Source organism: Schistocerca serialis, chromosome 6, assembly GCF_023864345.2.
Source record: "Schistocerca serialis cubense isolate TAMUIC-IGC-003099 chromosome 6, iqSchSeri2.2, whole genome shotgun sequence".
NCBI lineage: Eukaryota > Metazoa > Arthropoda > Insecta > Orthoptera > Acrididae > Schistocerca > Schistocerca serialis.
The window spans coordinates 743,401,567-743,417,710 of NC_064643.1; the positions used below are offsets into that span (position 1 = coordinate 743,401,567).

At 46.3% G+C, this 16,144-nt stretch overlaps 1 protein-coding gene across 1 annotated transcript in view; it reads left to right on the top strand.

The window, feature by feature from the left end:
* LOC126483893 (uncharacterized) overlaps nt 1–16,144 on the top strand; it is a 168,628-nt gene that overhangs the window by 96,940 nt on the left and 55,544 nt on the right. The window lies entirely within an intron of this gene.

A 16,144-nucleotide genomic window follows, 5' to 3' on the forward strand; every position in this document is an offset into this window, starting at 1 on the left:
TGCCAGACTGAAGCGCCTAGAACCGCTCGGCCACACAGGCCGGCTCCTGTTAAAAAGGCCCTCTTCGTGTTCCCTCTAGAACTAAAGGGTTCTGTTTTGCAGGGAATGGAAAAATCACAGATTATAAAACATTGTTTTTCAATGATATAAAAGTAATGTTTAGTGTTAAATTAAGTGGGTTAAGGCCAAATATTAGACTGGACAGTATATGCGCACAGTAGAGTCATATTGAGAGTTATATTGTGCCCTGGTGATGGGGCTGGTGGCTGTGGGAGGGAGCGGGGATAGATGGTAGAAGTGCAAGGGAAGACAGGTCGCCAGAATGACGTCACTTACTCTCCTCATTTGTGCGTCTGCAAAACAGAGAGAGAGCAAGTGAGTCACCACTCTCTCCACGCCATTATGTCGCAGGAAACAACTACATGCTGTTTCACAGTCATACTGACCCTTTCACAGCACGGCTTGTAAATCAATGGAGACGCAATACGTAGACACACCTGGAGAGTGTTTATTTTCACAGAATGTACTGTGCGCGGACACGTCAGGGAAGCGTTTATTTTGCACAAAATGCGTTAATAGTTGGTGGCATACAGATATTAGTTACTAATAAAAGTACAAATACGAAGAGAATCTACGTAAATAACCGTACACAGAGTTGCACGGCTAGTGGGGAAATAGATTGTTAGTTATCATGTACGACTGTTGTGGCATTTTCTGGGAAATGTCAGTCTCCCAGCCACCAGAACTGCTCGTTCTTCAGTTTACACACAGAATAATCGACTACTGCCACCCTCAGCATTTCCTGTTCAGTTCTGTAATGTGAGTAGACAAAATAACTTCACCGTATTCATGTTTAAATAGGAGAGTGACATACGTCTATCGAGTGTGTACTTATTTGCCGTAATCAAGAGAGTTTTTTTTAAATAAAATATGCTCCTATAAACAATGACCGATAGGTGTTCATTCTGCGAGACTGACACTGCTAGTGACCTTTGCGGTGCAGACGAGAAAGGAATATGTGGATTGGTAAATGCCAGTTATTTGACAAAAGATGGGAATGTTGATACTTTCAATAACAAAACATACGGTTTTTGTTATGCATCTCGCAGTAAAGAGAACACCAGCGCTAAGTCAGTTAAAAGAAATCCAAGAGGGAGTGTTTCAAGGGAACAATCTTCAACGGAAACTCGAAAATAGTCACCAAGTCCTAGAAACTGGTACTAGAACCATGCCAAATCATATTGGTTGTAACTTTGACGATGTAAAACAGTCTAAGAAGAATGTGGTGAACAGTGTCTTAAAAGATCACAATGAAACAGTAACTATAGGCCCTCTGAAAATTTTCTAAAGATCAGCCATGCAAAAAAAAAAAGAGTTCAAATGGTTCAAATGGTTCTGAGCACTATGGGACTTAACTTCTGAGGTCATCAGCCCTCTAGAACTTAGAACTACTTAAACCGAACTAACCTAAGGACATCACACATATCTATGCCCGAGGCAGGATTCGAACCTGCGATCGTAGCGGTCGCGCGGTTCCATACTGTAGCGCCTAGAACCGCTCGGCCACTGCGGCCGGCAAAAAAAGAGTGATGAAGACGTTTAAAAGCTTATGGAATACGAATTACCTCCATTCCCACAAGCTTCTTTTAATGAAGGTGGACGAGGAAAGGAAAGAAATCTTTTGTCTACGTTACGAGGACAGTTATGACTCATGACCTAAGAACGAACGCCTGTGTTGTAGACGGAGGATTTCTCGTTCACCGCCAGGAATGCAATGTGGCAATAAAGTTTTTCGTACTTTGCAATCAGTACATAGCTGAAACATTATGGTCAAAATTTATTGTGATTCTTCATGGTTATGGTGACGTCACCAATATAAAACGAGCAGAGAAGAAGAAAAGCGTCCGCACAAAATTTCAGTTGACATTAGTTTTAATGAAAGGATGACTGTCACTGTTCAATAGTAACTTTTTCTCGCAGATGGGAACTCCTCAGTGACAAAATGACAGGAAGGGGAATAGAAACAGCAGTTACCACTTTCTGCTCTTATATAATGCTTTTTACAACACCGTTTCTTGTTACTTACAGGTATTTGGTTGCCCATTTACAGATACGACAATGGCTCACTAACACCCTGCCGCAGACCGTGTGAGGATGGAATCGAGGGGAGGATGGATTGCTCTACACCCTGACAACAAACACCCAGTGACACCTGAAGCTAGACTGAATATCTTTAGCCGATGTTCTGGTGAACGTTGGGGGCTATGTGGATGCCAAAAAGCTGGCATGACGTGTTCCATAGATAGCGGCACATGGAAGAGATTAGTGTCTAACGTACCGTTAACAACAAAGTCATTAGAGACGGAGCACAGGATATGATTAGGAAAAGATGGGAAAGGAGATTGGCCGTTCCCTTTCAAAGGAACCATCCTGGCATTTGCCTGAAGTGATTTAGGGAAATCATGCAAAACCAAAACCAGGATGGCCGGACACGCCTTTTTTTTAAGTATAGTAGATCAAGAGACAGGGTGTCGCGGGGTTTCCTACCGTGGGGTTTGCTACGAGCAGTGGCGCACTAAACCTGTCAGAGGCCCGGGCCGGCAGAACAAATCGAGGCTCCCCTTGCTGCCTCCTCCCAGCCTCCTCACCACACAGGATTTCTCCGAGAGTTTCAAACGCAAACGGAAGGAAGTCCCACATTGCTTATCATCTTGATTTTGTGTCGTGATAAATTATAGGGTATAACGTTATTTTACGTAACACTGAAACTGAAAGCTCTCGTAATCTCGTTACAATTATTTAATAGCTATGTTGCCCCTTATACGACAGAAATCATTACGTGATTTCAGTTGTTCGAATCTATTATTTATGATTCGCAACTAAGTTGGCATAGAGCGGGCGGGGTGTACAAAAATGAATTCCTATTTCCCAAACCAAGAGGAAGGTCACTGTGTACATAACTTCGTTCAATGCATGGTGGAGGGTACTTTACTTACGGATTTCAACAAAAGCTACAGTGTTGCTCCGATCTTGATGAAATTTTGTACATTTGATCTTCAAAGCCGGCCGGCCGGCCGGCTGCTACGGTCGCAGGTTCGAATCCTGCCTCGGGCATGGATGTGTGTGATGTCCTTAGGTTAGTTAGGTTTAAGCAGTTCTAAGTTCTAGGGAACTGATGACCTCAGAAGTTAAGTCCCATAGTGCTCAGAGCCATTTGAACCATTTTTTGATCTTCAAAACAAGGGGAACCTTACCGTCTACGTGAAATTTCATACGGTGTATGGTGGAGGGTGCCTTACAACAGAATTACTTACCATTTGACTGATCAGCTTGGGAGTTGGCTCATGTATGTATGTTTTCGTGGTGAAGGCATTTACTCAAGCCAACGTATGCTGGATGGCGGATGGTTGGCCTACCTTTAAATAAATTCAACATCGTCTCGTCAGTCAGCATCGAAGTTGGCAGATATACGTATTTTTTCATAGACGGGGAAAGAGGAGGCGGAGGAATACGGAGTGAGGAGAACGTGATGGTGGCGGGGAGGGGGGAGGAGGTGGATCCACAGAAGTGAGAGAAGCAGATTAAAAGAGAGAGGGAGCAGCAGGTAAACATAAAAAGGGGGAAGGTGATGAATGACTAATGGAACACTGTAATAAATACATAAATTCGGGGTGTTATTGTGAATTTGACGTACTATTAGAAAAGGAGGAGGTAGACAGAGACGGGAAGATGGATGGAGAAGGAGAGGAGGATGGAGAGGAGGAGGAAGTGTTGTGAGAGAGGGGGGCAGATGGAGGAGATGGAAAGAGAGACGGATGGGCGGAAGGAGGGGGTGGATAGAGAGACGAGATATAACTAAATGGACAAGAAAGATCAGGGGGGAGGGGATGAACTGACAAAAAACTGGGATGAATAAATACCCGGGCAACGCCAGGTTTACAGTTAGTAATTAGATAAAGATTTACGCGACAATGGGCGTGTTCATCTGAAAGAAATTACAGAATATTTCCCTATGGTTAGATGCAGCGTATAAAGTCTCGATAACTAGAGTGTTGTTCTTGATGAATACAGATGATAAAATTCGTTCCAACCGAAGTTCATCTAGTTGGAATTTCATCTTTATAGAATGAACTTCATAATAATCAGCTGAAAAATGCTCCTGTTGAAGCACAATAACGGCAAATATGATCGTGTTTAAAAGTCTCTGACAGAAAAGTGAGCAACCAGCTGTCTGAGTACTCATTCCGCCTTCCTCACCAAAAATTCTGGAAGCTTCACAGGACGAGTGACCACGTTATGTAAGAAATTTACCAAGTACAATTTCAGTTTAGTTGATATAAAAATTCAATAAATAGCAGATTGTGTTTTAGAACTTTAGAAGTACCGTTAAAAGCGTACTTTTGTGAATGAGATCCGCCAAATACAAATAATTAGTTTCGTGTGACATATATGACGAAACTCTCCAGAATCGGCAAGTTAACTTTGCGAAGTTATTGATGCTAATCGACGACGACACTGTCTGAGAAACGGTGACAACACCTGATCTGAGGGTGAGCGACTGGGGTAGACGAGCAGTGGGGGAGGCTGAGTTGGCAAACACCTCGTTAGGGAACCGGTTGCTGTGGAAACCCCACGTAGCCGGGGGACGGGACAGGGATCGTACTTGGAGGCCTGGCCACGGCGTCCCCGTACCCTGACAGGATAAGGGAGAGGCAGCGGGAAGGAATTCTTTTTTATTTTATTTATTTTATTTTTTGTCCCAGAAAAAAATCACATATGGGAAAGAAAGGAATGATATATAGGGCCGGAGTGACATCCCGCGAAACTACGGAAACCTGGGACCGCTGCTGGGGGTCATGAAACATGCTGCCTAGAAAGTTTGTAAAGGGCGTTTTGTATTTAGAGTGACGTCGGATGATTTCGTATTGTTCTAGTAGATAATGCCAATAGTCCATGCCCGATATCACGGTCCGCGAGAGCAGGTAGTGCGATGCCTGTCCTCCAATCCAGCGGATTGCCGACTTTTTCTGTGAGGAGAAAAAAAGACAGAGTCAAGGAAAAATAAAGCGTCCGTCGTGAGCGTGGAGTCGTCGGTGCGTCGTAGGAGTGCCATGATGCGTTGCGTAAGCCGCCAAACACCCTTTGCCTCACCGCACTGCAGAGAATGTTCGTCGGTGTCCTGCATGCCACAAATAAGCCAGAGCGGGGAATCTACCGTGTGAATGTCGTACAATCGTTGGCGGTTGACTGTCTTGCGGTTGATTAAGGCATACCAAGACGATCTCGCTGCCGTGGTGAGGAGAGGCGTATGGACAGCTCGCCAAATCTGTCTCCAATCCCTGGTTGGGTATTTAAGATCGACAACATTGCTGCCATAATGACGCCTCTGGTATCGATATATCTCACGGGTAGTGGCGATCCTTGTAGAAAGTATCTGTAACTGAGCGTAACTAAAATCAACAAAGAATCGCGTGACGTGCGGTTCAAAGAACGGGGGAAGAAGCACGTCCAGGATCGCCGATGTGATGGCGTGTTGCCGGTGGTTCCATCTCCGTAGCGTCGCTCGCAGGTATCGAGCTAGAGCCTTGTTCTGCACATCCGTGAGACTAAGTCCTCCAGAATGGTGTGGGAGAATTAAAGCCTCGTATTTGACCTTAAAATGTTTCAAATGGCTCTGAGCGCTATGGGACTTAACTTCTGAGGTCATCAGTCCCCTAGAACTTAGAACTAGTTAAAGCTAACTAACCTAATGACATCACACACATCCATGCCCGAGGCAGGATTCGAACCTGCGACCGTAGCGGTCGCGCGGTTCCAGACTGCAGCGCCTAGAACAGCTCGGCCACTCTGGCCGGCTATTTGACCTTAAACAACATACGTTGGTTGACATAGTATGCAAAGGCTGCCATTAACCTCTTAGCAATACCATTGGCATTGGCAGTACCTGTGCCAGGTGCGTCAGTCGCGAGGACAGATTCCACCCTTTGGAGCAGGTCGTGGGTTCGGAGTGAATTGTTGCGTATATGCAGGCAGACGTGCTGGAGCAGACGTCGGTAGCTCGCCGCCGCTGATATCGTAGCGATTTGGGTGAACAATACTCTTAAGTATCACAAGATGTCCACCGTCGTAAACGGACTGTGCAGAGCGTCCAGCCCTCGTCCGATCTGCACAATCTTGGTTTTATTCATGCTGACCCTGATACTCGCCGCTCCTCCGTACGTAGTAAGAAGGGCAACAACCTTACGTACTTTGTTCCCCGACCGGACGAGTATCATCAAGTCGTCGGCATACGCACGACACGTGAAGGAACTCGCACGGAGTCGGACGCAAGTAAGAGTCCATCTAAGAGTCTGCATCAATGGTTCGAGCGCTATTGCAAACAGCATCATTGACAAGGGACATCCTTGCCTAACTGAGCTGCAAACAGGAATCGTTCCTACTTCCCAGCCATTGACTCTCACCGTCGAAGGAGGGCCGCGAAGGAGGCGCATGAGGACGGTAATAAAATCCTGAGGTATCGCCATGCGTCGCATGGTCGAGTCAAGGAAACCGTGGTTGGTCCTGTCAAAGACACGTTCAAAATCCACTGATACGAACGCCGCTCGCATGCGACAAGCTTCCGTCAGGGAAATTATGTCACGGTATTCACCTAGGATAGAATGGACGTTGTTCCGAACCCCTTGACAAGCCTGTTCTGGTGGCAATGTCTCGCATATTACAGTCTTGAGCCTTGCCGCCAACATTCGCGCAAAGATCTTATAGTCAATATTGAGCATTGTGACCGGTCGAAATTGATGGGCACTGACACTCCCTGCAGATGTCGATATTGTTATAAGCAGCCCCGCCATGAACTGCGACGCAACGTCCGTGTCATGGCTCAATAACTTATTATACGTCAACGCCAATTGGGACATCATTAAATCCGCAAATTCGCAATAAAATTAGAGTATCAACTCAATTGTCCCAGGGCATTTATGCACCGCACCCTTCGTGAGTGCCCTTCGTATGTCATCTTCCGTTAGGGGTTCTAATAACGCCTCTGCATCCGGACCATCCACCTCCGTTTGCATCTGTCGCAAAATTTCTTCCCCTAACCCACTGTCCGTCGGCGTCCCAGCGATAAGGAGGCGGTAATGCTCCGGAAACTCATCAGCAACGTCCTGTTGTGACGTCAAGGATCGACCATCACCACCATGGAGCACTGTGATCAAGGTTAGGCGATTACGCGCATGTCCCTTGGACATATGATGCGTGCTATTACGTTCTCCATCGACGTTGTCCAAGCACCGAGCACGGATCGGAAGTCCCTCCAGTCGACGTCTCGTGAACGATAAAATGCACGCCTGAATGCGATGGACTTCCGCTTGATGCTCGGGCGATGGGGCCCTGGAGGATAGGAGGACAGGTCATGGACAACCGTGTAGTAATAATCAAGTGTATCTCGGAGCCATTTCGCCTTTTCCTTGCCAACGTTATGAGAGCTCTTCGTATCGCCGGTTTTGCACATAGCAGCCACCATGATAGTACCGTATGGTGCATCGACTGACGGCGAGTATATGCCTGCCTTGTTTCTTCGATCCACTGGCGACATTCCGCATCCACGAGCGAGGATGAATTAAGTTTTCAATAACTGCGGCTCCAACAGACCCGTTGCCGTGGGAGCGTTAACGTGCGTAAATATGCAAGGTGATCCGTAAAAGCTGTGGGCCAACGTTCAGCAACCAACACGTGATCTCTTAATCCATCAGAAACATAAATCCGATCCAGCCTGCTCGCCGAGTGGCTAGTAAAAACAGTGTTGCCCTCTCGCTGTACATGGATCTTATCCCACGTGTTCATTAGTGCCATGTCCCGGCAGATCGTGTGCAATGCGTAGCAGGAACTGAGATTAGGGGTTTGATGTTTCGGTGTGAGAACACAGTTAAAATCCCCTCCTACCAAGATGTGGCCATATCCTCCGAATAGAATCGCGCTCGCACCCGTCGATTGTCAGACCCGGAGGGCGCATAAATGTTGACAAAACGAATGCCGTTCACGGTCATAGCCAAACCCCGAGCCGAAGGGAGGTAAACACGAGGTCACACATCGGAATCCCTCCCCGGACTAGTATCGCTGTGCCACGTCCTCCGTGTGGAGTCGGCGCTAGGTAAGTGTTTTACCCACACACGTCGGGAAAGGCAGCATTGCAGATTTCCTGCACCAGCAGAGTATCCACGTCTGTGGCGTAAATCATATCCCGGAAAAGTTGCATCTTTGCAAGCGAATGTGCTGTGTTAATGTTCACTGTGTCCACCTTACATGCTTGGTTCGTTGTCGTTGTCATGCTCGTCTCATGTCATTGTGGGCGTTAGTCCACCATTCGTGCTCAGAGGGGTGCCCGCCAACGGGTTGCCCTCCGTTGTTTTCATTCCACGGTGTGCATCCTGTAAGTGAGTCGTCATCAATTGGGGGCGCCAATTCCTGTATGTCTTCGACTGGTTCCGCCCAGTCACAGTGGTCATCTATCCCAGAAACGTCCTCTGGTGTATTTCGATGTGGCTGCCGCGACATTGGTGTCCCTGACTCCTCCTCTGGGTCAGTCGGTGTCAATGAAGAGGGACCGTCTGAAAGGCAGGACATCTGGTCACTATGTGAAGGAATCCTGTCAGCGTTCTCTAAAGGCACGTGTTCAGTGTCAGACATTTCTTCGGCTAGAACAACTTCCGCGTCCCTTAGGCTGGGAGAGGACTTGTCACCAGAACTATGGTGACCCTTTTTGTGACGCTTCGGCGATCGTTGTTTGCGCGCCCGGTCCTCTGCCGCTGTAAGCGATGCCTCACTGTGTTCGCCGAGCGTTTGTTGATCCGTCGCTGCCGCCACTGTCTCGATCTCCACTTCCAAGCCACATGCTACATGTGAGGGTGCGAAAAGTTCCTCCCTCATCTGACGTGACGTGGTACTAGGGGCATCCTCCGTGTCACCTCTATGCTCTCCTAACTTGTCTGCTCTTGCATCAATATGTCACACTCGAACTTGGCAACACCTCCCGGCGGGCCACCGACACGTACGTCATCGGCAGTTGCGTGGGAACTTACCTCTGTGACGCTTCTCCATGTGGCACTTGCATGACACGGCGTTGATGCACTCCGAGCGAATATGAACAGGTCCGTGGCTGGCCATCGTAAATCACAGTAGCTCGACATCCTCCAATATATACACTCCTGGAAATTGAAATAAGAACACCGTGAATTCATTGTCCCAGGAAGGGGAAACTTTATTGACACATTCCTGGGGTCAGATACATCACATGATCACACTGACAGAACCACAGGCACATAGACACAGGCAACAGAGCATGCACAATGTCGGCACTAGTACAGTGTATATCCACCTTTCGCAGCAATGCAGGCTGCTATTCTCCCACGGAGACGATCGTAGAGATGCTGGATGTAGTCCTGTGGAACGGCTTGCCATGCCATTTCCACCTGGCGCCTCAGTTGGACCAGCGTTCGTGCTGGACGTGCAGACCGCGTGAGACGACGCTTCATCCAGTCCCAAACATGCTCAATGGGGGACAGATCCGGAGATGGAGCTCCGTATGCCACGGCAAACTGGCTGACACTGACGGCGGCGGTGCACAAATGCTGTGCAGCTAGCGCCATTCGACGGCCAACACCGCGGTTCCTGGTGTGTCCGCTGTGCCGTGCATGTGATCATTGCTTGTACAGCCCTCTCGCAGTGTCCGGAGCAAGTATGGTGGGTCTGACACACCGGTGTCAATGTGTTCTTTTTTCCATTTCCAGGAGTGTAAATAAGAAGGGATATGAAACTCCCTGGCAGATTAAAACAGGAGAGCTTCTGTGAAGTTTGGAAGGTAGGAGACGAGATACTGGCAGAAGTAAAGCTGTGAGGACGGGGCGTGAGTCGTGCTTGGGTAGCTCAGTTGGTAGAGCACTTGACCGCCAAAGGCAAACGTCCAGAGCTCGAATCTCTGTCCGGCACACAGTTTTAATCTGCCAGGAAGTTTCATATCAGCGCACACTCCGCTGCAGAGTGAAAATCTCATTCTGGAAGAAGGGATATGTTTGTTAAGGACGATCCGCACCTGTCGGACGCCGTTTAGCACGGGATAGGAGCTAAAACTCGCCCAGCGTTCAGGCGTATGACTGATCACCGTTCCATATGGTCGTAGCGATTCAGTAACCATCGATTCTGGTACCTCAAACGGCAGTTCAAAAATCCGAATGAACCTCACACCCAAGCCTGAAGGAGCTACTTTTACATCGCTGATATGGCCATTAGAACGTCGAAATTTAATTCCTCTTTGAGCAGCGGCGAGAGTTCTTTCACACTCAGCTTCACCGATCATCTTGACGTACATTGTACTGTTTACAATGGATAGGTGTATTCCAATTAGGTCTGTAGTAGGTAAACCAACTTCTTCCCTCAAAAAAGGCTCTATTTCGAAAGCCTTTCGTGTGACAATTCGTTGTCAAACGTAAACTGGAGCGTAGTCTTTCCAAAATTGTGTGCCATAGCGATCTAGTCAGACAACAACACGCGCGAGTACCGGCGGTGTAAACACTTCCTCATCCACGAGCACCCGCGGCCCGGATAACACGTCGCGCCTCGCCACACCACCGCCTAAAGCAGACTTTTGAACCGTCGTCCTCCCGAATTCGAGTCCATTGTGCTAACCACTGCGCCATCTCGCTCCAATGCTTCAGCGATACTTGATCTCCAAGTACGTCGTCCTCGATGGTGAGTGTTCATCGGAGGTGAGGGTATCATCTGGAGTGCCCCAGGGGTGGTAGGTCCGCTGTTGTTTTGTATCTACATAAATGATTTTTTGGATAGGGTGGATAGCAATGTGCGGCTGTTTGCTGATGATGCTGTGGTGTACGGGAAGGTGTCGTCGTTGAGTGACTGTAGGAGGATACAAGATGACTTGGACAGCATTTCTGATTGGTGTAAAGAATGGCAGTTAACTCTAAATATAGATAAATGTAAATTAATGCAGATGAATAGGAAAAAGAATCCCGTAATGTTTGAATACTCCATTAGTAGTGTAGCGCTTGACACAGTCACGTCGATTAAATGGCTCTGAGCACTATGGGACTCAACTGCTGAGGTCATTAGTCCCCTAGAACTTAGAACTAGTTAAACCTAACTAACCTAAGGACATCACAAACATCCATGCCCGAGGCAGGATTCGAACCTGCGACCGTAGCGGTCTTGCGGTTCCAGACTGCAGCGCCTTTAACCGCACGGCCACTTCGGCTGGCGGTCGATTAAATATTTGGGCGTAACATTTCAGAGCGATATGAAGTGGGACAAGCATGTAATGGCAGTTGTGGGGAAGGCGGATAGTCGTCTTCGGTTCTTTGGTAGAATTTTGGGAAAATGTGGTTCATCTGTAAAGGAGACCGCTTATAAAACACTAATACGACCTATCTTGAGTACCGCTCGAGCGTTTGGGATCCCTATCAGGTCGGATTGAGGGAGGACATAGAAGCAATTCAGAGGCGGGCTGCTAGATTTGTTACTGGTAGGTTTGATCATCACGCGAGTGTTACGGAAATGCTTCAGGGACTCGGGTGGGAGTCTCTAGAGGAAAGGAGGCGTTCTTTTCGTGAATCGCTACTGATGAAATTTAGAGAACCATCATTTGAGGCTGACTGCAGTACAATTTTACTGCCGCCAACTTACATTTCGCGGAAAGACCACAAAGATAAGATAAGAGAGATTAGGGCTCGTACAGAGGCGTATAGGCAGTCATTTTTCCCTCGTTCTGTTTGGGAGTGGAGCAGGGAGAGAAGACGCTAGTTGTGGTACGAGGTACCCTCCGCCACGCACCGTATGGTGGATTGCGGAGTATGTATGTAGATGTAGATGATGACGATGATACAGCTGACCCTGTTCAAGGTAAGATGTTATTTTATAATAAATAATGTAGTTTTCTGTTACTTCAAAGTTTAGTGGGTATTAAACATTAATTTCATGCCATCACAACGATATTTTTAATAATTCCAAATTTTTCCACCCCCTGCAACAGGAAATTATTAGCTCTAGAGAAAAAATTATAATTTTTTTACTGGGATACGTTTTCGATAGAAGCCACGGTTTTCGAAGTGTTCAAGAAAAATGCAAAAAAATGGCAGTTAAACGCCCCTACCCCCACCCTAGCGCTCACACCCCAGGTGTGGAGTTTTTAGTATGTAGTTCATGGCACTCTCCACTACCACTCTACAAAAATTTTCTCCCAATTTTCCTTCGTTGACTGGACCATTACGGAGCTCGCTTCGTGCTGTTATGGTGCTGACAGGGTTCGCGCTTGCGACTTTCAGTTCTGCAACGACTTTTGCAGCTGTCGTCCTCTATCACTCACAACCCTCTTCAACGACCATCTGTCACGATTATTCAACACACACGTCCGTCTACGTTGTGACTTAGCGAATGATGTTATTCCGCTTTCCCTTTATGCGGTATAAATCTTCGATACGGCGCCTTTTGAAACACCAAGAACTTCGTCTCCCTTGGTTACGGAGGCACACACTGTACGAACACCAACAATTTGCCGCCGGCCGGTGTGGCCGAGCGGTTCTAGGCGCTACAAATAAAAATGGCTCTGAGCACTATGGGACTTAATTGCTGTGGTCATCAGTCCCCTAGAACTTAGAATTACTTAAACCTACCTATCCTAAGGACATCACACACACCCATGCCAGAGGCAGGACTCGAACCTGCAACCGTAGCGGTAGCGCGGTTCCAGACTGTAGCGCCTAGCCGGCTGGAGTGGCCAAGCGGTTCTAGGCTCTACAGTCTGGAACCGCGCTACCGCTACGGTCGCAGGTTCGAATCCTGCCTCGGGCATGAATGTGTGTGATGTCCTTAGGTTAGTTGGGTTTAAGTAATTCTAAGTTCTAGGGGACTGATGACCGCATAAGTTAAGTCCCATAGTGCTCAGAGCCATTTGAACCATTTTTTGATCTTCAAAACAAGGGGAACCTCACCGTCTACGTGAAATTTCATACGGTGTATGGGGGAGGGTGCCTTACAACAGAATTACATACCATTTGACTGATCAGCTTGGGAGTTATGAGCTTTCGGAGGAGCTTTTGCTGGTACATCTTTCTGCCTGTAGTTTTTGTAGGAGTGTTCACTGTTTCTTAGTCTCTCCCTACCCTGGAAATACTAGTAGAGCCCCTCTTTCTCCTTTTTAGAATGTTAGCGTTTCCACTGGAAGACATTTTGTGCTATACAGGGTAAACACGATACTACCAATTGGTGAGATGAACTTGCAGAGGACGGCTCAGTGGTTAGAGCATCTGCCCAGTGAGCTGGACACCTGGGTTTGAATCCAGGTCTACATCTACATGGATACTCTGGAAATCACATTTAAGTGCCTGGCAGAGGTTTCATCGAACCACCTTCACAATTCCCTATTAGTCCAATCTCGTATAGCGCACGGAAAGAACGAACACCTATGTCTTTCCGTACGAGCTCTGATTTCCCTTATTTTATCTTGGTGATCATTCCTCCCTATCTAATTCGGTGTCAACAAAATATTTTATCTTTCGGAGGGTAAAGTTCGAGATTGGAATTTCGTGAGAATATTCCGTCGCAACGAAAAACGCCTGTCTTTTAATGATTTCCATCCCAAATGCTGTATCATTTCTGTGACACTCTCTCCCATATTTCCTGATAAAACAAAACGTGCTGCCTTTCTTTGAACTTTTTTGATGTACTCCGTCAGTGCTATCTAATTAAGGATCCCACACCGCTCAACAGTACTCTAAAAGTGGACGGACAAGCGTAGTGTAGGCAGTCTCCTTAGTAGGTCTGTCACATTTTCTAAGTGTCCTGCCAATAAAACGCAGCCTTTGGTTAGCCTTCCCCACAACATTTTCTGTGTGTTCCTTCCAATTTAAATTGTTCGGAATTGTAATACCTAGGTATTTAGTTGAATTTACGGCTTTTAGATTAGACTGATTTATCGTGTAACCGAAGTTTCACGCGTTCCTTTTAGCACTCATGTGAATGACCTCACACTTTTCGTTATTTAAGGTCAACTGCCACTTTTCGCACCATTCCGATATTTCTTCTAAATCGTTTTGCAGTTTGTTTTGATCTTCTGATGACTTTATTAGTCGATAAAAGACAGCGTCATCTGCAAACAACCGTAGACGGCTGCTCAGATTGTCTGCCAAACCGTTTATATATATGTAAGGAACAGCAAAGGGCCTATTACACTACCTTGGGGAACGCCAGAAATCACTTCTGTTTTAGTTGATGACTTTCCGTCAATTGCAACGAATTGTGACCTCTCTGATAGGAAATCACAGATCCAGTCACATAACCGAGACAATATTCCATAAGCACGCAGTTTCACTACGACCCGCTTGTGTGGTACAGTGTCAAAAGCCTTCTGGAAATCCAGAAATACGGAATCGATCTGAAATCCCTTGTCAATAGCACTCAGCACTTCATGTGAATAAATAGCTATCTGTGTTTCACAGGAACTATGTTTTTCTAAACCCATGTTGACTGTGTGTCAATAGACAGTTTTATTCGAGGTAATCATTATGTTCGAACACAATGTATGTTTTAAAATCCAGCTGCATATCGACGTTAACGATATGGGCCTGTAATTTAGTGGATTACTCCTACTCGTGAACAAATTTTCAGCTTCCCCAATCGATTTCAATCAATGCCGACTCGTAGCCAATGCCTGTAATTTCTTTGTGCCTTAAAAGATTAAAAGATGTTATAAGAATGTAGCTACAGCGAGTTTGGGGATTTACTATGATGATTAAAATCTCTGACTCTTTTACAAAAAATTGAGTGACTAATTAAATTTCAATAAGTAAAACAAGAAGTGTAATAGTTTGCTGCAGTAATGTTGCAGAAAGAAAAAGAAAAAAGTAATAAAAGAATAAAAACGTAGAAATGAAAAAAAAAATTGAACATGCATATGTACCCTGTGCACAGCAAGTTTTAAGTCTGGATAGAATGTGAAGGGATGTTGTCATAACAAAACGGTTGGAGAGCTTCCCCACTGCGGCAACTTCATTTACTGTCGGAGAACTCACGTGTAAAATATATGTAATTTGGAACACCACACTGACGTCACGAGTCACAAAGCCCACTGACGGGAAGTCCACGACATTCATCTGCCTGTAAGCGGCGGGTGGGAAGAAGGCAACGCACAACCACCTCCATCAGAACGTCACCCAGAAGGACAACGCGCAATTCACGCATCTGCAGCCAACATTCACTCACTATGATAGTTTTCACTTTGACTTGAAAATTTACAATTTTGACGTACTACACTTGCAGGAACTGGTTCTGTAGATGATCAAACCTAGAGATCGAAACTAGTAATCAACGTAATCAATTTTATTCATCTAGACGTAAATATGTTTTCCATTATCATACTATCCTTGGCGCTTAGAAAATCCTACGAGTTTATGTTAGAGAAGGTTAATAATAAAAGTATTGCTTCATTGACAGTTTTATTCGAAAGAAAAGCAAGGCCCCCTCATCCGCTTATCTTTAAACGCAATCAAGAATCTGGGCAATACATCATCGCCTCGCCGGTGCCGGAGGCTAGTGCGTTTCTGCCGGCCGGTGTGGCCGAGCAGTTCTAGGCGCTTCAGTCTGGGACCGCGCGACCGCTACGGTCGCAGGTTCGAATCCTGCCTCGGGAATGGATGTGTGTGATGTCTTTAGGTTAGTTAGGTAAGTTCTAGGCGACTGATGACCTTAGATGTTAAATCCCATAGTGCTCAGAGCCATTTGAACCTAGCGCGTTTCTGTTTTTCTTCAGACGAACAGGTAGTAGAGAGTAATGTTCATAATTTCAGTTTTCACACAGCCTGTTGCTTTCCCAATTTCTTAAAAAAAAAACCCAACTCGTTACATATTCATTTATCTATCGAGTGGTCTTTTAAGCACAATATTAAATAAAACACGAACAGTGGAGAACGTAACTCACAAACAGACATTTAAATGTTTAATATAATCAGTTGCGTCGTTCGTTGCCATCAGGAAATCGTTGAAAGTTCCCACGATGTGGTCTGCTCGGACATTCTTTTAACAATGTGACGAATGGTTGGCAGGGGTGCTCCACAATCGCATTTTGGAGATGTAGCGTTAGCCCATC